Raw genomic sequence first — 24,370 nt, forward strand, 5'->3', positions numbered from 1 at the left:
GATACAGATAATAGGCAAGAGAGGGCTGGAATTTATTGGAGAAAACTGGCAAAGGAACCAAGGTATTTAGGAGCAAATAACTAGAAAGGGAAAGGTAATAGAATGGGAAGAGACCAAGAATTTATTTGGACTGCAGGTTAGAGATCGCCTTCCCTAACAAGGATTAATATCAGAGTATAGGCAAAGAGAAATAAATAAGGGGCAACTAAATAAAGACCAGCACTGGTAGAGTTTTTAATAAAATCTAGAACAGAAGCTGCCATTAAAAAGGAATAATTAGTGAAGCATTATAAAATATTGCATGATAATTATAAGAATCAGAGGAGCTTAGAAAGGATTGGGAAGAGAGAGATTGTCTCTTTGTGAATTGCTTTTCCAATGGAAAGATAGATGTATATCTCCCAAATATGTAATAAAATCTAGAACACTTAGAATCTTTGCCTGGAAGTGTTTACATAGGTATTTTTATACCCCAAATAGACTCCAAAAAAATTTTCCTCAGGTGGATAGCAACTGTTGGAGGTGTGATGGGCAAGAAAGAGGTAGCTGGGAACATATTCTTTGGAAGTGTGATGAGCTGGCAGACTTTTGGGATTCCCTGCGGACTGCTCTGTCGAAGATGCTGGTTGAGTGGATTGGACTGACTGGGGAGATGATTTTTTTGAGTTATACCACAGAATTGGAATTGCCCAGAATTAGTAAAACCTTGCTGAGTTTAATTATGGTGGCTGCCAAAAAAAACAATTGCTAGAAAATGGAAATCAAAGTCTAGACCAGCTTTACTAGAAGTAGTGAATATAGCAACACAGATAAAATAACTGGAATTGGGATCTTTAGAAAAGGGAAGGAGGAAACTACATAGAAAAAATGGGAATTGTTGGAACAATATATGCAGAGCAGGAACAAGGTTTAAGAGGCAAAATTTGAATGAGCTATATAATGCTTAACTGACAATGACTGGATGGTTTATAAGTGATGTATAGTGTTTACAACCACAGTTGTTTCAATGGTGCCTAGTTGCAAACAGTTTACATCACAAAGTGATATTTTGCATGTTTTTCATTTATATAAATGTAAGATTGCTTTTGTCATACGTGTAAATTTAATAAAGATGTTTGGAAAAACAACGAAGTATGCACGTTTCTGTACTTATTAATTTAGAAGCTGTAGTTAGTGTAAGAAATGAATATGTGTATATTAGTATAAACCCAAAACCAGTGTTGAGTGCTTTGCCCATATCTTGAATCCCAAGGTACAGCTCTGTTGCTTTTGATTTTTTTAACTGCTGTGTAAAGGCTACATTCCAATCTATTATACGTAGTTGTGTTTGTAGAACCTAGGTTCATATGTGTACTTATAGCCCTGGACCCTTTACATGCCTAGCCCATAGCATTACCCTGGCTTCATGCCACCCGACCTTAGTTCCCAGTGCCTCTGTCGGGACACTGGAGTGATCCCCAGGTGTATTTTCTATTTCCCATCCACTCGTCAAGATTTCTGTTGAAGAGGGCCAGTGAGATCCTCTGCTTGACATATATGGGAAGTCTATTCCATAGCATGGCTAGTCTCTGTGTTATGAACCTGTCCCTCCAGCATGTTCTGTTGATTATTTTAATGAGGTTGAGGTCTCTGGAGCATGTGATGCGGAGGGATTGGGATTTCTTTAGCTGTAGCATTTCTAAAAGAGCTGGGTCAGACATGGCTTTGTAAGTGAACCAGAGATCGCCTCTAAGTAGGCTATATGAGACAGAGAATAATTGGGAGTTTTTTGAGTCTGTCCATATAGGACAAGTGTTTAAGGCCTAGGATTCTCTTTGTGAGGTACTTTTGTGGCCTCTCCAGTTGTTGCAGGCAGCAGGTGTATGGTGAGGTGCATGCCAAATAGGGTATTGTACTCAATGATTGGCGTAATGAGGGGGGGTCTATAGTGAAACATCGAATGCTTAAAACAGCAAGCGCTGTTTCATCTACCCTTTTTCAGCAAAAGCTGAAAATGATACCTCAGAACAGCGATTTCTTTCCTAGGGAAAGAAATCGTTGTTCCAACCAAAAAAAAAAAAAAAAAACAGTAAACCCTTCCAAACACATACCTTAACCCTAATTCTACCCCCCCCCACAAAAGTAAACAGCTGAAAACACATATGCATGTAACTAAACCATACATCTGATGCAGAAAAAAAAAGTAAACATTTTAAAACATATGCACTTTCCTTAACCCGCACCCTAACCCTAAGGTCAGTAACTGTTGCACATTTACGTAAACCGTTCCAAACACATACATACATACATACTTACCTTAACCCTAATTCTACCCCCCCAAAACAAAAGTAACAGCTTAAAACATATATACACTTAACTGTACATCTAACGCAAAAAAACAAAAAAGTAAACGCATACATATGCACTTACCTTAACCAGCACCCTAACCCTAAGTTCAGTAACTCTTGCACATTTACACTCGGGAGCTATACCAGATAAGGGAATCTCTGAGACCACACTACAGTGCAGAACATGGCAAAGCAACGAAGCGGTCAAGAAACTTCTTTCCCAGGGACAGAATTCACTGAACAGCCGCTTTGCTGTTTTGCCTGTTCGTTCTGTGTCGATGAAAATGCATTCGACAAAATGCGTTTTCATTGTTCTAATAGTAACCCAATGAGGGAAGAGTAGAGGGAGACAATGACTTCTTTCTTCCTGAATGCAAAACCCTTAGTAATGAGATGTGCCACATAGAAGGACTTTCTGACCACAGTGGCAATGTGGTGGTCAAAAGAGAGGTTGCTGTCATCCTTTGTTCCCAGATCTCTTATAACTCCTCCTGTGTTCAATGGACTACCATCGATGTGGTAATTCATGGGAACCGGGTTTTTTTTTACAAAGGGGATGACTACACATTTTTTGGCATTGAGCTTAAAGCCATGGTTCTGACACCAGTTGGTCTCAGTGAGGCCTTTCTGTAGGATGTCAACATCGCTTGGAGAGTTAATAATAGCTCCCAACTTGCAATCGTCTGTGAACTTTGTCAGCCAGAGACCCTTCGTGTTGGCCTGGACTTCAGAGAAGTAGATACCAAACAGGAGAGGACCCAGGACCGAACCCTGTGAAATTCCACTCATGACTGGTCAGCAGTCTGACTTGGAATCAGCTACTTTCACACTGTGGGTTCTATCTGTGAGCCAGTTTGCAACCCACCTAGTGATATATAGGGGTTGATGCCTAGCTTAGTGAGTTTTTCTATGATTCCTGAGTGGGGAATGGTATCAAAGGCCTTGGCCAGATCAAGGTAGGCTGTATGAACCACCTTGCCTTCATCCACAGCTCTGGTGACTGACTCAAAGAAGTTGACCAAGTTGAGCAGGAATGATCTACCTTTCACAAAACCAAACTGTGTGGGTTCCAGAGTTTGGAGATTACCTATATCCTTGTTTATTAAGTCCATGATGATGTGTTCTGTAGTTGCTCCTCCTTTGTAGAGAGGGGTTACTGTAGCAGTGCGCCATTCAGTAGGGACGAAGCTTGAGGTGAGGCTGTGATTGAACAGGGCACATAGGTGAGGTGCTAGTTCACTCTATAGTTCATGTAGAGCACAGCCAGGGATATTGTCAGGTCCTGTAGAAACTGTATTCTTTGCCTTGGACAGTGCTGTTTTAACCTGTGCAGTAGTAATACTGGTATTGTAGGTAATTGTTAAACATATATAACAGCAGATAAACTAAAATTAAAATGTCAGCAAATGTTTAGTCTGTGTTAAGCTAATAACATGAAGTAAACAAGAATTAAAAGTACCAATGCTAGACAGGTGACCAGGGAAGTAAATAGTGTGGGAAGAAATAGCTAGGGAATTGTTATGGCTAGGCTTGTATAGGGCCAATAGCCTAGTACCAACCTATGACTAGTGTGGGAAGAAATAGCCAGGGAATTGTTATGGATAGGCTTGTATAGGCCCTAGGTTTGATAGCCTAGTACCATCCTATGAACCTGACAAAGCAGCAGGTCAAAGATCATTTACAGCCAGAACATTCAGATGTGTCTAAAGACAAAGCAAAATTTAAACTTCTAAACCAAGTAACATTTGAGATAGTGCAGTAGTACTAATTTGTCTGTTTCATGGAAAGATTCCTGTCCACATCTGAAGCAAAGCAGAACTCCAAGTAGAAAAGGCAAATTTAATTGCAAAAGTTATCGACTGCAGATCTTTAGTTTCTGCTGTTGTGAAAATGAACAAAACAGAAAAATCCTAATGTACTCAGAATGTGCACATTTGAGATTGACAGATGTTGCAGTTATCAGGGATAGAAACATTTTCTGCTGTTTAAAATGTTTTTAGTGTCTTACTGTTATCCTTCTGCTGTGTTAAACATTCTCTAGTGTTTCCTGCCAAAACTAGGGTAGATAGTTGTAGCATAGTCCAGAAACAGGTTTGCTGCATCTGGGTATGTTTGTAGTGGCTATTTATTCTGAGCACATTTTCCAGGCCATCTTTCATTGGAAAGGGCCTTTCTGCACTCTAGTGAGAGGAGTGTGCTGATAGAAACCTTTTCTGGTGAAGGGTGGTTGGTCTAGGGCTTGGAGTAAGCATCCTCATTGATCCTTTTGAACTTTTTTAAACATTTAGCTTCTGGTATTTAAGCCCTGTGTTTGAGTAGATTTCTACGTGTTTGCTCTTCATGCAGCATTGTGCACTGACATGCAATTGTGCACCATAGCTGGACAGATAAATTTAATTTTTTTCCCTTAGATACAGCTGCAGCACATTGGTGTAGCCCTCATCCTTAGTACTTTTCTCGTCAAAGAAATACTGCTAGTTAGCAAACTACCAGCAACCCCCCATCAGAAATATCCATTCACTGAACTCCTCCTTGATCGGTCTTGAAAAGCTCTCCTTTGTGATAACAGTTCTTCAACCTAGCATTATGGACAGTTAGACTACCTTTGTTTTTCCTGCCAACCCTGTTGACTTGGGTCTCTTGAGGCAGTGTAGCAATTGCCTCGTGTACACTGACAACCCTGTACTAATAACGCACTCTAGAACAGAGTGCGAGAGATGTAGCTACACCAAGAATCTTGAAACCATGCTCCCTTGCAGTCAAAACAGTAACACTGAAGAGGTTGTCAACCCACCCACCACTTCTCCTGTACATAGTACCACTACTCATATACAGAGTATGCATCAAACACAAAAATCAACATACTTGGAGGTTCTCTCAAAAACTTACTGAAACACCAGAGACCTCCACAACACAAGACTGCTATGACTAACAGAGTTGCCACAGCACCCATGACACACAGCAACACCAGTGTCTCGCCTACCAAGCTTGTAAGGTGTAATACTCAAAAAAAAAAAAAAAATTCTTATCATTGGAGACTGCATAGTGAGACACATGGATGTCCCACTCACCAGGCTGGACAAGGAGAAAGTCATGGTCAGCTGCCTGACTGGTGCCAAGATTTGTTAGATCACACATGCACTCTGGTCTCTCAGCAACAAGTACCATTATGACTCTGTCAGTTCATATTGGAGTGAACAAACTGAGACATACCTCACTGGACTATATGAAGAGAGAGACATGATTGAGCGCTCTGAGTATGTGTCCCAGGCAGGTATGTTCCTAGCCTTAAGCAGCATACTACCCTCACCTAGAATGATGCCACAGTATAAACAAAAATTGATTGATTTCAATAATTGGATTAGTTTTTGGTGTCATTCAAAGGTGACCCAGTTACTTTCTGCCTGGAAGCCATGGTTGACAAACCTCGCTGCTTTGCCAGAGATGGTTTGCACCTGGCAGCACTAGGCTTTCAGATGCTGGCAAAGGCTCTTGCCTCATCCATAGTGCTTTTTTTAGACAAGGTCTCGAAAACAAACTTACCAACGTGAAATTTGCCAATCACAACACAGTAAGGGTCATGCTTGATATGTTGTCCTATCTCGCCTTCATTCTTACCAGGATGGGTTCGGATCTCATCCTCTGACCCAACGCAGCCTTTATACAAGCTCAATGTCTTCCACTAGCTTGTGGCTAAACCCTCTCCCAGCATGCACTAGGAAAGCTCCTCAGCTCTCGTTTGCCACTAAACAAGATCGGGTGCTCATTGTACTGGCTCTGGCTTAAGTATACCATTGATTATTAAAAATATTGTTGGAAATTGTTACTCTAGATAACTAGTTTGGTGTTAGATGTTCATCGTGTTTCACTGTTGCAGTCATGACTGTAGGGTTCTCCCCTGCCGGCAGGCAGTCCTCGGTCGGCCAGAATCCCAAAGTCTGGGTCCGGCGTCAGCTGTTCAGCCATGCTCCCTGACGTCAGAGCGCCAGGAGTACAAAGCTGACAGCCGACGCCATGTTCTCCAGTCTTTTTTGCCGTGCGGTGATAGCAGTTCGCAAGTGCCGGTCGGCTGACTCCTGACAATTTTTTCTAATCAAACTTCAGTCCGAAGACTTTCTTCTCCTACTCAAAGCTAAGTACCCGTTGAAACTTTTTCTTGCTCCAGTCCGATGTCAGAAAAAGTTAATAATTGTATTTCATGTGGGAAGCAAATACCTCATAAGGATTTTCATTCTTACTGTATTCCTTGCTTAGGCCCTGACCATGACGTAGCTAGTTGTCGGTTTTGTGCTAGATTCAATCAACGTACTATTAAACGAAGGTACGATTTTGCTTTTCATTACTTCGGTAGGCGTTTTAATTACAAAATGTCATCGGATACGGTTCCGGCTACCGGAGTTCACAAACGACGCAAGGACAAAGACAGACCTCCGAGGTCCAAATCAGACGATATCGCACAAGCGGAGCCAGCTTCAGGTTCAGCCATCATCAGTGAGGCGCTTTTGCAGCCCCTGTCGTCGGCCATTTTGGAACCGATGGCCGAAACGGACTCCCACGAGGAGCCTACTAGGCCTTTGAATATTTCAGTTGGACCTTCGGACAATGCTCCTTCGAATGGGTCCGGAGCCGCTGTGCAGGTACCGGCTTCCGAAGGGGTTTTCAAGCCTACTCAGCTTCTTATAAAGGCAAAGCCAAAGACAAAGGCAAAGACTCCTTCCAAATCAAAGACTGCAACCCAGGCCTCTTCTGATCCGGCTCCCAAGTCTCAGAAACAGTTACTTAAAATGGCAGAGGACTTACTCACTATGATTAGGGGTTCACATCCCCCTCCAGATAAAAGGCCAAGGCAGGAAGTTTATTATGACTCCTCTGATCAGGCTTCTGTTTCTTCTGTTTCTTCTTCTGACCAGGAATACTCTTTCCCTCCTTATGAGGATTCTGATGTTGAGGAATCCATTCCTTCAGCTTCTCCCCCTGAGGATTTCACTTTTGGGGAAACTTTGCATGAAATGAGGGAACATTTCCACTGGGAAGGACAGGAGTACTCGGAATCTAAGAAAAGACTAAGGGATTTTCTTCTTCTTCCCCAACATAGGCCCCTGGCTATTCCTCCTATTTTGGATATTGTGGATGATGCTTTTTCGGCGGCTAACTTAACTCCTGACTCTCTTCCTCCAGCTCCTGTTAAGCCAGACAGATACTATAGGGTTCCTGATTCCCACCAGTTTTTATTCAAGAACCCTACTGCTGACCCTGAAACCATTTCTCAGGGTCCTAAGGGTGTTAAGGCCACTTCTGCTAAAAACCCCATTCCCACTGAGAAGGATTCCAGATCTTTAGAAAGATGGGGCAAAAAAGTGTACACTTCTGCTACTTTATCTATTAGGGCTTTAAACTGTCAGTTTCATATGCTGAAATACAAGCAATTTCTCCTGTCTGTTTTAAGCTAACTTCCATTTCCGCCTGTGCAGATGATAAGGAACTACATGACTTATTGCATGCCACTGAACAAGTTGGGAAGCATGGTTTACACTGTGGATTTGATGCCTTGGAGGCTTCTTGTAGGGCTGCTGCCTCTAGCACAGTAATTAGAAGGCATGCATGGTTAAAGGAACAAAATTTGCCAGATCAGGTAAAGGCTAAATTATTGGATGCTCCTGTTCAGCATAATGTTTTATTTGGATCTAAAGCTGAAGATGTGATTAAAAAGATGGAGGACAAGGCAAAGTCCATGCAAACAGTTAAAGATTTCTTACAAGTATAGCCACCCAGATTTAGCAGGAATTGGCCTACAAAAAATTGGTCTTTTCCCAATTCAGACAGGCCTCAGAGGGGTAGATATAAACGAAAGCCTCTTATAGACCAAGACAGTGGACTGCTTCCACCCCTAGGGGAAGGGAAGACAGGTCGCAAGCTCACAGAAAACAGACTCAATGACTCCCTCTGTTGGGCTGCAGGAACCTCTTGCCTGGAAGCCCCTCTCGGAGGAAAACTTTCTCTTTTTCATCTAAATTGGACTCATATAACCCAAGACAAGTGGGTTCTGGATGTGGTTTCAAGAGGTTACAAATTCCATTTTCATACCCCACCAAGGCCAAGCGGATGGCCAGATCTTCCAAAACATCAATGGTCAGAGGCATTAAACCAGGTGGATGCTCTCTTGGCTATGAAAGCCATAGAACTAGTTCCACTTTCAGAGATGGGACAAGGTTTTTAATCAAGGCTCTTTCCAGTCCACAGGAAGCAAAATTCATGGAGACCCATTCTGGATCTGTCAGTCTTGAACACTTTTCTAGAGATACCAAAATTCAAGATGCTTACTCTACAGCAGCTACTACCAATGCTGACCAAAAATGCATGGATGGTAACTTTGGATTTAAAAGAAGCATATTTACACATTCCCATCAGACAGGAACGCAGAAAATACCTCGGGTTCAAGGCAGGATCGAGGCACTACCAATTCTCTGCGCTGCCCTTTGGATTGTCTACTGCGCCCAGGGTCTTTACCAAGTGCCTGGCTCCAGTAGTAGCTTATTGCAGACTCAAGGGAATTCAAATTTACCCTTATCTGGACGACTGTCTTATTCAGGCAGACAGCAAGGATGTCTTACTCCAGCATCTACAGTTTGTTCAGAATCTTCTCAAGTTCCTGGGATTCACTGTAAACATAAAAAAGTCAAATTTGACACCCTCACAACAGATAATTTTTCTGGGCGCTTCTCTAAACACAACAACCCAGATGGCATTTCTGACATACGAAAAACGGTTACAGCTGGCTTCAACTTTCAAAACCTTGGCAACTACAACTCAGCTATCTGCAAGGAGATTCCTGCAGGCTCTGGGTTACATGGCCTCCTGCATCCTTCTCGTACTGTATGCAAGACTACATATGAGGAAAATACAGTGGTACCTAAAAAGTGTATGGTCTCAGCATTGTCACAGTCTAGACATAATGATCTCCGTTCTGCCTTGTCTTCAAAAGGAATTCCTTTGGTGGTCCAAGGCATGTACTCTAAACAAAGGAAAACCCTTCTGTCTGCCTCCTGCCACTCAGATTCTAACCACGGACGCCTCAGATTATGCATGGGGAGCCCATTTTCAGGTCAACTGTCTGCAGGGCCTTTGGACAAAGGATCAGAAGCACCTTCATATCAATTTAAAGGAAATGTTAGCCATTCAGAAAGCTCTATTGGCCTTCAGGAATCTTCTACAACCAGGACAACTACTGATACGGACAGACAACACCACAGTTATGTGGTACATAAACAAGCAAGGGGGATCTCATTCCTACCCCCTTTGCAGACTAGCCATGGATCTTTGGAACACAGCTCTAGCTTGCAATCTGGACCTTCAAGCACAGTTTCTACCAGGGAAGCAAAACTTCCTGGCAGACAGTCTGAGCAGAAACCTTTCGGATCCACACGAATGGATGTTGGACTCCGAAATATTCAAGATGATTACAGCAGTCTGGGGATGTCCTCACATAGACCTCTTTGCATCCCACCTCAATCATCAACTACAAATTTTTTGCACCAGGACTTTCCACGATCAAGCTTGGAAAGTGGATGCTCTATCATTCAGTTGGAGAAACCTCTTGGGATATGCCTTTCCGCCTCTTCCTCTTCTTCCACGGGTATTACTAAAGATCAAGTAGGACAAGCCCAAGATGATAATCTTGCTGACCCCAAATTGGCCTCGACAGTTTTGGTACCCAACACTGAGAAACCTTTGTCTAGAGCCACCCTGGGTTTTACCACAGATTCTGAACCTTCTGTCCCAACACCAGGGTCAGATTCTACACTCCCATGTCAAAACTCTCAGCCTGGCGGCCTGGTTAATCCAGGATCTTTGATTCATTCTCTCCTACCCAAGCAGGTTATGGATGTCATTTTAGAAGCCAGACGTCCTAGCACTAGAAAATCTTATGCAGGAAAATGGAAAAGATTTTGTTCCTGGATGCAGGCTCAGGATTCTGATCCTCTTATTCCTAACATTCCTCAGATTTTACTTTACCTGTCAGACCTCTTACATAAGGGTCTCTCTTTCTCTTCCATAAAGATACACGCCTCTGCTATTTCTGCTCATTATAATACAGACCCTCCTATCTTTTCCCACCAGCTCATGAGACAATTTCTCAGAGGAGCTAAGAACTTAAGGCCCCCTAGATCTCCTCCCATTCCTGCTTGGGATCTCAACTATGTTTTGGAAAAGCTCACCTTACCTCCTTTTGAGCCTGCTGCCTCATCTGACATCAAGTTTTTATCTTGGAAGACAGCCATCCTTTTTGCTCTGACCTCTGCCAGGAGGGTTTCAGAGTTGCAAGCTCTCATGGCCGTGGAACCTTATATTATTTTTCATCAAGACAGGGTGTCTTTAAGGACTAATCCTACTTTCATGCCTAAGGTGGTTTCCAAAGTGGCTTTAAATCAAACTATTCACTTGCCAACTTTTTTCCCCACTCCTCAAAATAAAGGGGAAAGGATCTTACATTCCTTGGATGTACACAGACAACTACGTTTTTACCTGGACAGAACCAAGGACATCAGGAAATCAGAGCAATTGTTTTTCTTATGCTTCAAGTTCCCAAGGTAAAGCCATTTCAAAACAGACCATTTCTAAATGGATTGCTCATGGAATCAGATTTTGCTTTTCACACCATGGAAAGCAAATCCCAGGGAGTATAAGGACTCACTCTACCAGAGCTGCTGCCACTTCAGCTGCCTTCCTCAGGGGAGTTCCTACCAAAGACATTTTGGAAGCTGCAACTTGGAGTTCAGTGCATACTTTTTCCAAGCACTACAATCTACCTCTCTACAATAAGTCTAGGGCAGGCTTTGCTTCTGCAGTCTTGCAGGGCCTTATAGCCGCCCCCTCTACTTTATGACCACCTCCCTTTCTTTCTGCTTTGGGATTCTACCCAACAGTCATGACTGCAACAGTGAAACACGATGAACATAGTACAGTTGTGTACACTTACCATAAATGTAGATGTTCGAGTGTCTTCACTGTTGCAGTCTGCTCTCCCTCCTGTCCCTCTTATTTTTCTTTTGTGTGGTTCCTTTTTTCACCCTTCTTCTGTGGTGTATTTGCAAAGGGTATGGGACCTTATTCATTTTGGAACTTCTGACATCTGGGGCAAGAAAAACTGGAGAACATGGCGTCGGCTGTCAGCTTTGTACTTCTGGCGCTCTGATGTCAGGGAGCATGGCTGAACAGCTGACACCGGAACCAGACTTTGGGATTCTGGCCGACCGAGGACTGCCTGCCGGCAGGGGAGAACCCTACAGTCATGACTGCAACAGTGAAGACACTCGAACATCTACATTTATGGTAAGTGTACACAACTGTACTTTGTGGTTATTTCTGCTTTGTTCTGCTGATTTTTCTGCTGTTGGCTGTTGTTTTCTGCTAGGCCTTTTTTTTTCCCTATTATGGCATCCTCTTTTGATAGCCCATTTTAGTTAGAGGGCTCTTCTTACTTTTGTTTTTCCTCTAAACTGTTTCAAGTTCGTTTAAGTTAGAGAACTGCTCTACCCTTAGCCCATTAACGTTAGAGGGCTTCCCCTTCTTTCACTCCGGGCATAGCCCATTTAAGTTAGAGGGCTGTGCCATCCCCTCTTTCCTTTCCTTTACAAGTGATAGTTGATTATTTAACTACTGTTGTGGTTACTGTTGTTACAGCTATTCTAGCCCTTTTTCATGTTACTGTTTCTTTTTTGACAATGTCTTCTAAAGATTCAAAACCCTTCTGGGTTCATAAAATGTGAAAAATGTGGACAGAAAATGGCCCTCAGTGATAGACGCACTATTTTTGTGTATTGCCTAGGAGCTGTCCACCTCCAGGAGTCTTGTTCAGCTTGTCACTCCTTCAATCACAGGGCTCTTCTTGAGAGAAAAAAACTAATACACAAATTAATACTAAGAGGTCTCTTAAAAAAAACCTGTCTTGGAAGGAATACAAGAAGGTCTAGGTTCTTCAAAGTCTGACCAGTCTCCTTCATCAAGATCGGACAAGTCTGGGAAGAGATCTTCCTCTCCAGTGTTCCACCAGAGCCTTCTAAAAAGATTACAAAAGTTTCCACTCTGGATCCTAAGGCCATCGGATCCAAGAGATCTACTGCTCCAGCACCATCAGTGTCTGTGCCAGTGGAGTTCGTGTTGTGGAGCTGATCCCCTGTCTTGGAACCATTTCCAATACTCTTGGATCACCTTTGCTCCAGCCTTTCCAAGTCTCCAGCCCCCTCCACTCGGACTTCAAGGAGCCTGCCCAATCATTACGTGGATTGAGTGGTACAGAGGTTGTTATGGACACCAGCGCTGGCGAAGCAGTTATCAAATCCAACCCTGAGGGCTTCAGATCTGACCACATCCTCCCCTTCTGCTTCAATTCCTCCTCCGACCCCACCTCGGAGCTAGAATGTCTGGAGCTGATATTGATGGATCTGTTGGAACTGAGACCTATTACGGGATCTTCGAATCCGATCATTGCTCTGAGTTCCTCAGCTCCATCAAAAGTAGAGGAGTCTAGGAGCCGACGCTCTCCGGTCGGGTCTTGGGGGGGTGAGTCAGATCGGACAGTTGTGGGATCTGAACTTGCCTCTTGGGGCATCAGCTTGGGTGACCTCTGCTCCTACCTCAGCCTCGGAGCCATCCTCCTTGATTCTAGGCATTCCTTCGGGTTCTTCAGATCCAGGGATTTCCTTGGATCAGGAGCAGGGGGCTTTTGAGGTGATGAGGAAAGTGTTGTCTCCACAGGCAGCTCCACTGTCATCTCTTGACATTCTTTCCCCAAAGGCACCGGTGTCTGCCTCTATACCCTTACATCCACAGGGACACGGAGATCCTAGGACTCTGGATGCACCACAGGGTGCCCCCTACTCTTCTGAAACCTTTCCAGAGTTACCCCTCTGAAGAGGTCTCTTGGAAGAGGTTATGTAAGAGGAAGCATTTAGATTCCCCAGTGGAGTCCGTCACTTTGGATATGGACTCGATGAAGCCAAATGGTCCCCAAGGTCACCTCCTGATGATGTCTCCTTTAGAGGCATCTTAGAAATACTTAGAGAGGCGGCTGGAAGTCCAACCCTTCAGCAGAGGAGTCCGTGTACTTGAAGGCCTTTGGATCTCACCCTTCCTCCACTTGGGTGTCTCCACCTTTCGACAAACATCTGGACTTAAGTTTCTTGAAAGGCATGGGAGTCTCCAGATTCAGTGGAACCTGTTCCTCAGAGGCCAAATAAGTTCATCACCTCCCCTCAGACAAAAACTTTTTAACTAAGGGAGTCCCAGTAGATGCTATGGTGGTGGCGGCAGCCACCAGGAAGGAACTCTCAGAGACATCATCATCTTCTGTCCATCTACTGAACAAGGAGGCTCACATGGTGGACAGATATGGAAAGTGCATTTTTTCTTCAACGACATTTGCTCTTAGGTTGCTGAATTACCTGACCCACTTTACTAGATTACAGAGAGATCTCCTGAAGGAGTTAAGAGATGCTCTCCAAGGCTCAGTAGCTGAAGAGATATCAGAGAAAGTTTCCTCTCAGCTCTCTACCTTAAATTCAGTGGTCAACTCCTCCATGAGACTGTTTTTTTATGCAGCAGATGGAGCGAGTAGAGTAGCGGGTTCAGGAATTTCACTAAGGAGACATTCTTGGATGCACTTGTGTGACTTTGGGGAGCCCTTTAAATCTTCCTTTGTGAATGCCCTGCTTGATGGCTCATCTCTGTTCGGGCCCAAAGTCAAGGACACTCTAACCAGGTGTGAACAAGAAGGAAAAACTCTCTCTGCAGTAGGAGTCTGTTTTTCCCTACCTACAAGACCATATCCCAAAGGTAAGAAAGGAAGTGGAAAAATGTGGTTTTGAAAATCCCAGAGAGCTTTCCAGGACACACGTGGTGAATCTTCCCCCAGAGGCAGAGGGGGAAGTTGTAACAGAAGACACTGACCACGCAGCAGAGGGGGTCCGCAGAACTAGTGCAACAGAGAATCTTTCTATGTTAAGCCCTTTCAGCGCTCCTGAAGGGAGGCCCACCTGTCCATCCCTGGAGGCAGTTGGGGGCTGCTTATCTTTGTACCTAAAAGCCTGATTAACAGTAACAAAAGACAAGTGGGTACAAAGCATCATATCCAGAGGTTACTCCATACCTTTTTCCTTCCCCATCCCAAACATAAAAAAATATAGCAGATGTTCTACCCAGTCAAAGGGAACAGGCAACATTAGAAACTCAAAAGTTGCTAGACAAAAGAGTCATCCAAACAGTCCCTGCAGACCAAATAGGATCCATAACTATACTTACTCAAGATTCTTTTTAGTTTCAAAGAAATCAGGGGACTGGAGACCAATTCTGGATCTCAGCAACCTAAACAAATATGTAAGAAAATCCAAGTTCCGGATGGTAACACTGCAGTCAATACTCCCCTTTCTGGGACAAGATGATTGGATGTGCTTGACAGACCCCCAGGATGCGTACTACCACATAAGAATAGGCAGGCAATCCAGGAGACACCTGCACTTTTGGCTGGGAGCCAGTCACTACCAGTTTCAAGCTCTGCCCTTTAGCCTCACAACAGCCCCCAGAGTGTTCAAATGTATGGCAGTAGTCGTGGCTCACTTTTTCAGGTGTTTCCATATTTAGACAACTGGCTCGTAACCACCACCACCAAGCCTCTACTAATAAAAGTGCGATACACAACCTTGCAGCTCTGCTCACACCTAGGAATCACAATAAATTATGAGAAATCTGCATTGCTGCCTTGTCGGCATGTCGGTTTTATAGGTATAGAATTGGATACAACAACGATGATGGTCAAACTTACTCCAGAAAGAGTGCAAGTTCTATGACATCAGGTTTTAAATCTTCTTACAAAGAAAAAAGCACAAGCAAAGACAGTCCTAAAAGTTTGGGGACCATGGTAGCAGCAATAACCTTGATCCCATTAGAATGTCTGCACATGAGAATTCTCCAGTGGCTACTGTCCATTCAGTGGTCGATGCATGAACTGCCTGTGTCCCACAAAGTATTGATAATGGAATCTTGCAAAAAAGACCTTCATTGGTGGCTTTACTCCACTAGTGTGACGCTAGGTCGACCCTTTGTACTTCCCGAACCATTAGCCACAGTAACCACGGATGCTTCTTATATGTGTGTGTGTGGGGAGGCCTTATCTGGCAAAGATAGTCCAAGGCAGTTTTCAGGATCACAAGGCCCATTTGCACATCAATGTCCTAGAGATGAGAGTGGTGCTTCTGGCATTGCAAGCATTCCAGGAATCTCTTCCACTATGAACTATTGCAATACAGACAGACAACATGTCAGTTGTATGGTACATAAACAAACAAGGAGGAACCAGATGTTACCCCCTTCAGTAGCCCTGAGAGTATGGCAGTGGGTGACCTCTTCCTAGAGCTTTCCTTTAGCAGTGCACATCCTGGGAGATCCAAAGCGATAGACTCAGCAGAGCGATTGATTCCTCACGAGTGGTCCCTAAAACAAGAAGTCACCCCCCGGGGGAGTCCCCAAAGGCTGCACTTGTACACGATTGGCCCTCGTGTCTCCTCTATGCTTTTCTCCCTTTCCATTAATGCCCAAAGTTCTTCAGAAAGCCAGTTACTTGGGAAGGGACTGGATACTGAAAGCCCCATATTAGCCTCATCAAATCTGGTTCCCCTTCCTGTGTTCTCATCTTCGGGAGGAGCCTAGGACTCTGGACCCAGTTCTGGACCTTCTGACTCATGCATCAGGAATGCTTCATCTTTCCCTTTAAACTCTTAAATTGACAGCTTTGATGCTCCGATTCCAGCCATAGCCAGGCTTCCTAACCTCTCATCAGTTAAACACATCCTAATATCTTCTCATAAGGCTTCAATGAGAAGGATATATAGAAGCAAATGGAAAAGATTCTCTTTAAGGGCTTCTCATAATCATATTGACCCATTTTCTGCCCCAGTAAATTCCATACTAGTATTCTTAGCAAAACTATTCAATGAAGGCGCAGCGCAACTGCAGCTACCATTAGAGTTCAGCTAGCACCGATATCCAATTTTAATTTACATGAATCAGGCCTCAATATTATGTCTCACAGACTAGGCAAAGCCTTTCTTAAAGGTACCTTATTATTAAGACTACCTATCAAAGACCCTCCAGCACCATGGGACTTGAATTTTAACATATCTTGTTTAACCCCCCCCCCCCCCCAACATTATCTTTTGAACTTAAATTTTTGACATGGAAAACTATTCTCTTGGTAGCAATTACTTCTGCTAGAAGAGTGTCAGAGATGCAATCTTCATCAATAAAGTCCCCTACTTGCTATTTGACAGAAATAGGGTCTCCTTACAAACAAGCCCTTCCTGTTTACCCAAAGTATGTTCAGAATCAAATTTGAACCAATCCATAGAGCTGCCAGTCTTTTATCCAAATTATGAGAATAAGGCAGAATACATGTTACACCAACTGAATGTACATAGACAATTACGCTTCTGCTTACACAGGACTAAGGACTTCAGAAAATCTGACCAACTATTTATATCTTGTTCCGATTCAAAAAAAGGTAGTCCAGTCTCTAAAGTGACACTTTCAAAATGGCTTTCAGATGCATAGCCTTCGTTTATAAATCTCAAAACAGAGATCTTCCCCATAGAGTTAACGCCCACTCAACAAGCCAATTGATACCATTTGTGCTGCGGCAACATGGGCAAGACCACATACTTTATCACTCATTACAAAGTCGATTTGGCCTCCAGGAACAGGGCCTCCTTTGGTTCCATGATTCTGAAGAGTATTCTACCTTGAGCCACCCAAGAAAGATGGTGCTAGGACACTGTCCCATCCTGGTAAGAATGAAGGTGAGATAGGAAACAACAGGTAAAGAAGTTTTGTACTCACCATAACGTTCCATGTGCATTGTCCATTTTCGCCTTCATTCTTGCATCACACCCTCTTTCCCCCCAGCCTTTTACTCCTGGAAGACCAAGTTGGTGCAATTGGATATTATTAATCACTGAACTTCTTCATTGCTCTCTAAGGTACTAAATTGCCTTTATTTTGTATTATTTTATTATAACTGCAAACAAGATCTGGGGAGCTTTCCTAGTGCATGCTGGGATAGTGTTTAGCCATGAGCTAGTAGAAGACCTCAAGCTTGTATATAAAGCCGGGTCAGATCCAAGGATCAGATCTGAATCCATCCTGGTAAGAATGAAGGCAAAGATGGACAACACACATGGAACATTATGGTGAGTACATAACTTCTTTTTCATACCCCAACAAGAGGAACAAACATACTACATCTGGTCCTCATTAACATGTCAAACAGATGCTTTGCCACAACTGCCGGACCCTTTATTAGTTAAATCTGACCACAAATCGGTCACCTTTGAGCTGGCACTAACACCAGAACTCACAAAGGGCGAAATTAGGCTTAAAAACTTCACCAAGTCAAACTATACACTTCTAGGTGAAGGTATAAATGCATTCCAAGCCCCATCCCCAGCTGGAAGTGGTAACTACACCGAAGCTTACACTAAAGCCCTGTACAGTCACTTGCATAAGTGTATAGAGTCGGCTGTGCCAGAACGAATCAAAGCCAGAGCTCCAAGTAAAATTAAGCAACCGTGGTGGACATCCATCATTAACCAACTTTACAATAAACACAAAAATTTGCTTAAGAGGAAAACAAAGGTGAGGCCCCAACAATGGAAAAGCACCCTCGTCAGCCTCAACAGGCAAATAAGATGACTTGTCAAATCCTCTAAGGGCTTCTTTGAGAAAAACATAACAAGCACAGCCAAGGATAACTGTAAGGCCTTTTACACCTACGTATGTAGCCTAAAAGGTAAGACCCCAAGCATGTGCAGAAATAGTGACTTAACATCATCACACACACTGACCCTACAGAGATGATAAACCTGCTAGCAGATAAGTTTGGTGAAAATTTCACGCCCTTATCCCCGCCAAACTTATCACAAATCTTCTCCCAACCCCCCCCAACCAACCCTACTTATCTGAACAGCAGATCATTAAAGGCAAAAAAAAAAAAAAAAAAAAAAACAGCCTCTGTGGGATCAGAGAGCATCCCAAGCTGTCTTCTAAACAAGCTAAAACACGTTCCTGCATAATGGAGAACAACAGTTATTCCCCTACCTAAAGGTGGCCTAGCAACAGACCTGTGGAATTACAGACCCATAAGCCTGACCAGCCTCATCTGTAAGGCCATGGAAATTATCATTATGGACCTCATAAATAAAGACATGAGTGACCTCCAAATCCTGGATCCAACACAATTCGGCTTCATCAAGTGCAGATCCTGCCTGTTAAATCTGGTAGATTTCTTCGAAAATGTGACTAGGGCAAGTCTGTGCACATAGCATAACCTCAGCTTGGCTGAGGCTTTCGATACAATCCTACACTCAGGCATTACCAATGAACTTAGCAAACTGAATGTAAACCCCTTCGTTGTAAGATGGGTTGCCAACTGTCTCACAAACCAGACACGCTATCAAAGTGTGTGACTCCACATCAACCAGCAGACCTATCACCAGGGGTCAGTGTTTGGACGCCTACTGTTTGGTATATGCTTCTCAAGTTAAGGTAAAAACTAAGGGGTTGTGGCTGACCAAGTTTGGGAATGACTGCAAACTGGGTGGAATTATTGAATCACCAAATGATGTTGGTATACTACAGGAGGGTGTTACACAAACCAACAACTGGTGTCTTAGTCACAGTCTAAAACTGAATGCAAAGAAATGCATCATCATTCCCTTTGGCAAAAACAATGTCCCTTCACACTATCAAATCAATAACAGTACCCTATGTCCCCAGGAAGTAGTAAAGGATCTAGGATCACAAGTCAACTGCGACCTTAACTTCGACCACCATGTCTCTACTGTAGTAAGGAAGACTTAATCTGTAGAACACTTGATTAGCAAAGGCCTCGCCTCAAGAGCAAAGGAGGTTATAACCTTTCTGTACTCAGCATTACTTTGTCCCATAATTGACTATAACACCCCATTCTGCATGTACCATTCAAAGCATCTGCAGCAATTGGAGAGACCTCAGAGGTTTCTAACAAAGATGATCAGGGGACTCCAGCACATGCCTTACACAGACCGAGTCCCTGTCACTATACTCTGTATCATATAGATGTCTTAGGGGAGACCTATGCCTGACTTACAGAGCAATCCCAGACCTAATGAACTTGTTGCATATCTGTAAATCAAATGGGACTAGAGTGACCTCTTCCAGGGGCCCAAATATGGCCTGGGACTTAAACTGGACAAGCTGGAGGGACAAATGTGTCTCCCAGTGATGGCCACATCTTTGGAATAAGCTACCAATTCATGTGAAACAGAGCATCTGTATGACACTGTTCAGGAGGAACCTGGACGAGTGGATGTGACACCATAAATTCTTACTGGGGTAGCACCCACAACCCTCCTGGACATGGGCAGTCATTACTAAATGCAGTCCTGGGTCTTGACCAGCATGTCTATGGTGTTACATCGGGATGAAACAGTTAGGCTTGAATTTACCTCGGGTCAATACCCTAGTAAACTATGATACCTAATAAGTTGATGATATGTAATTTAATGGAACAGCTATACATTCAAAACTAAATTTAAACACAGGCTATATCATCAGGTAGAGTTACTTCCAAGTTTTTATATACATTTTTATATTGTCAACATTTATGAGCCTAAGATGACACAGTTAACAAATGTTGGCGTCAGTTCTGCCATTTACAGTGGATATAAAAAGTGTACACACCCCTGTTAAAATGTCAGGTTTTTGTGATATAAAAAAATGAGACCGCAATAAATAATTTCAAAACTTTTCCCACCTTTAATGTGACCTATAACCTGTACAATTCAAATGAAAAACAAACCTGTTAGGAGAAAAATATAAAAAATAAAAAATGTACAACAAACTGGTTGCATATGTGTGCACACCCTTAAACCAATACTTTGTTGAAGCACCTTTTGATTTAATTACAGCATTCAGTCTTCTTGCTTAGGAGTCTTATCAGCATGGGACATCTTCACGTGGCAATATTTGCCCACTCTTCCTTGCAAAAGCAATCCAAATCTGTCAGATTGCGAGGGCATCTCTTGTGCACAGCCCTCTTCAGGTCACCTCACAGATTTTCTATTGGATTTAAGTCTGGACTCTGGCTGGGACATTCCAAAATATTAATTTTTCTTCTGGTGAAGCCATTCTTTTTTTGATTTGGATATATGCTTGGGGTCATTGTCATGTTGAAAGGTGAAATTCCTCTTTATCTTCAGCTTTCTAGCAGATGCCTGAAGGTTTTGGGCCAAAAGTTACTGGTATTTGAAACTGTTCATAATTCTCTCCACCTTGACTAAAGCCCAGTTCCAGCTGAAGAAAATCAACCCCAAAGTATACTACTACCACAACCATGCTTCACCGTGAGGATGGTGTTCTTTTGGTGATGCGAAGTGTTATTTTGCACCAAACGTACCTTTTGGAATTGTGGCCAAAAAGTTCAACCTTGGTCTCATCAGACCATAACACATTTTCCCACATCCTTTTGGGAGACTTTATGTATTGTTTTGCAAATTTTAGCTGGGCCTGGATGTTTTTCTGTGTAAGAAAAGGCTTCTGTCTTGCAACCCTACCCCATAGTCCAGACATATGGAGAATATAGAAGATTATTGTCAAGTATAGTACACAACCAATACTTGAAAGAAATTCCTGCAGCTCCTTCAGTGTTGCTGTAGGTCTCTTGGCAGCTTCCCTGACCAGTTTTCGTCTTGTCTTTTCATCAGTCCCTTAATGCCTATGGGACCAGTCGGCTGTTTGTTCTATCAGTATTTGGTCTTTTTACCCTTCCTGCTTTACCTGAATGACTCAGAACTTGGGAAAGAACCAGCCCTGTTAAATACAAGGAATCTTGTCCACCAAGTCCCCCATTAACAAAAGAAAATACAGCAGGTCATTATCTTTTAAAAGTCTATAAAGTACAGCCGGACTGGGTCCACAGCAAGTCCCCTTAGCCTAAGATGCCCATGAGCATAACTTAATTCAGACACACAGAATGAAGCTCCTTTTTACTGTAGGCCCTGTAGTCTAGTTGTATGCCTTAGGCTTTAGCATACAGAAACAGAGCTTAATAGGTTCATAGGTTGGTACTAGGCTATCAGCCCTATGGCCTATACAAGCCTAGCCATAACAATTCCCTGGCTATTTCTTCCCATACTATTTACTTCCATGGACCCCTGTCTACCAGGGTGACTGACGTGATCCCCGGAGTGAATTTCCTTTCTCCCATCCAGTCGTCAAGGTTCCTTTTTAAGAGGGCCAAAGAGGCACTCTGTTTGACATGTATGGGCAATCTATTCCAGAGTCTGGGGAATCTCTGGGTCAGGAACCTATCCCTCTAGCATGTTTTGTTTATTGTGATGTCAAGGTTTAGATGAACATATATCGTTGAAGGCCTTTATTTCTCTTTCAAGGTGGATCAATGGTCCTACTAGAGCCTTTAGCTTAATTACTGGCTTAACAGCTCTTTTTTTTCCGTTTGTCTTTATAAGGGCACCACATGGCTTTTATATTGTTCTGAAAACTGTTCAGCACAAGTTATTGCACAGCATGAACATATCGTAGTTTACTGTGTTAGTCTGTTGAGCACTATATATTGCACTTAGAGATTTTATAGTATTACTTTATCATTTACCCCTTGCTTTCTGCTGCTTATATTTGGCTTTACTGCTGTATAACCCTGTCCTCTCAAATAGACTAGGGTCACTGATAGCATGCTGAACTGCTGAATGAATGTTTTGTTCTATTTAATGGAACCTATATTGCCTAACTTGTATTGTTCATAGCATAATGTCTGCTGCTTTCCATTGTTAATGCCCTAAACCTAATCTTCCTCTACATACTTGCTCTAGCCTCATCGAACCATAGCCTCTCTCTACTACTGTGCTTTGTTACACCCTCCTTTCTTCTCTAAACATCCCTTACCTTCTACCTTCCCCTCTACATCTGCAATATTAACTAACTCAGTATTGTCTACCTCTCCTCTACAGTAATCCATCCCAGGTGCTCCCTACCTGCTTTAAACGCAAAAGGAATACCTCCGGCCATCACCTGAAGACACCCTGAATTGGCCAGCTTGCCTGGTACATAGAAAAATACTACTGAGAAGACCCCCCCCCCAACAAGATTGTGTAAATGTATGTTGCTTAACACTAATTAAATGTAGACTTGATGTACTATCTATAGAGTTAATCTGCCCACCCATATGTGCGTTCTAGCAGCCTACCGCAGACTGTTTGCCCTCTCCCCCTCCTGTTATCACTACCCTAGAATATATTTAAACCTAAGACTGATCCAACTATCCCTGCTGTTTGCTATCTCCTTCTACCATTAGGTGGCAGCATCTACCAATATAAATCCTAGATATTCTTTATAATCCCAACAAGTTTTATTTTTTCACAAACGGTTGGTTATGAGTTAATATCCTTAGACTGTAAATATCTTCTACCCCCTGCTAAACCACCCTCTGTAAAGGCAGCCTTCTTTCTTCTTTTTCTGGCTGGAAATATTTAGCTCATACCTTCCAACTACAGCCTTTAAACTGCTCTTTGCTGATACTTTTTCTGCCATAATCACCTCTAGAGTTCTTTTCCGCTCCGTTCGCCCTACGGGCTCACTCCGCTCCCATACCCTGCGGGCTTACTCCGCTGCCATACCCTGCCCTCATTTCCCACCCTCCCCAGTACTCCTAGCTTTATTCCGATCTTACCCCACCCTCTCAGCCTAATTATCCAATACCAGCTCCCCCCTCATTACTCCTCCCACCTATAGCCATCCTTCTTAAACTCTGTAATCTGTACTCCACCCAATAATTATAGTCCCCTCCTCTTTCCTTAAATCTCTAGAATACCTCCATCACTTTTTAAACCCTTTCTTCTTCATAGCCTTCTCTATTTTACTATCCACTCATACCACTCTCTCTTTGCTCCAACATGCTCTCCTCAAGTTATCACACCCTCCAGTCCCCCAGCCTCCTCTTTCTGTTCCTACTTCCCTTATACTATGCTGCCTCATATTCCACCTATGCTTGTCCAATACCACCTACAAAGACAACTACCATACAAACACACCTTCCCCCTCACTCTTACTCCCATTTCCACTCTGTCTCCTCTTCTCTTATTCAGCCTAACCCTCTGCACCTATTCCACCCTAAACTCTTCTCCTCTAAAGTCTAGATACTGTCACCTGCTCCAATCTACCAAAATTCATGCCTGGCAGACCAGTATAGCTAAAGGATATCTCCTTCAACAACATAGTCCAAGCTGGTGATATCCATACTAACCCTGGTCCTACATCCTTTATTAACAACACTCATCCCTTACCCTCTCCCTCCTATCTCAACACCCTAAAGATTTTTACAATTAATGCACAAAGTCTAAACAACAAAGTACACCAATTTCAAGCTTGGTTAAGCCATAACCAACCAGATATCTTAGCCATCTCTGAAACCTGGCTCAAGCCCTTTATCTCCGACTCTGAGATTCTGCCTGCAGGATTTCATTGTCTCAGAAATGACTGACTAAATAAAAAAGGTGGAGGCACTGCTAGTCTACTCCAATCTTCTTACCTTAATTCCTTTCCAAATTCCAATTCCAGAACACTGAACTAACTGCTGGAATTCTAAAACAAAATAAACATAAAAATATCTGCATCATTGCTTTATATATCTCACCTGGTAACAATATCTCTACACTCAAAAATATTATCCTATGGGCCTCTACTGAAATTAACTATGAAACTTATATCCTTGGTGATGTGAATATTGACTGGAATAAAATCAATTGCCCCTCTCCCTCCCTATCCATTAACATCTATAACTTCACTCAAATAATCCTCTCCATCACTCGACCTAACAAAATAAACCCTCCTGTATCCACTATAGATTGGATCCTAGTCTCAGATCCAAATAAAATAACCAATTCTGGCACAATTCCTGATACCTTTAGCGACCACCTCCCAGCCTTCATGCATCGCTCAACTAG

Source organism: Protopterus annectens, chromosome 14.part0, assembly GCF_019279795.1.
Source record: "Protopterus annectens isolate FY-2018-M chromosome 14.part0, PAN1.0, whole genome shotgun sequence".
Taxonomy (NCBI): Eukaryota; Metazoa; Chordata; order Ceratodontiformes; family Protopteridae; genus Protopterus; species Protopterus annectens.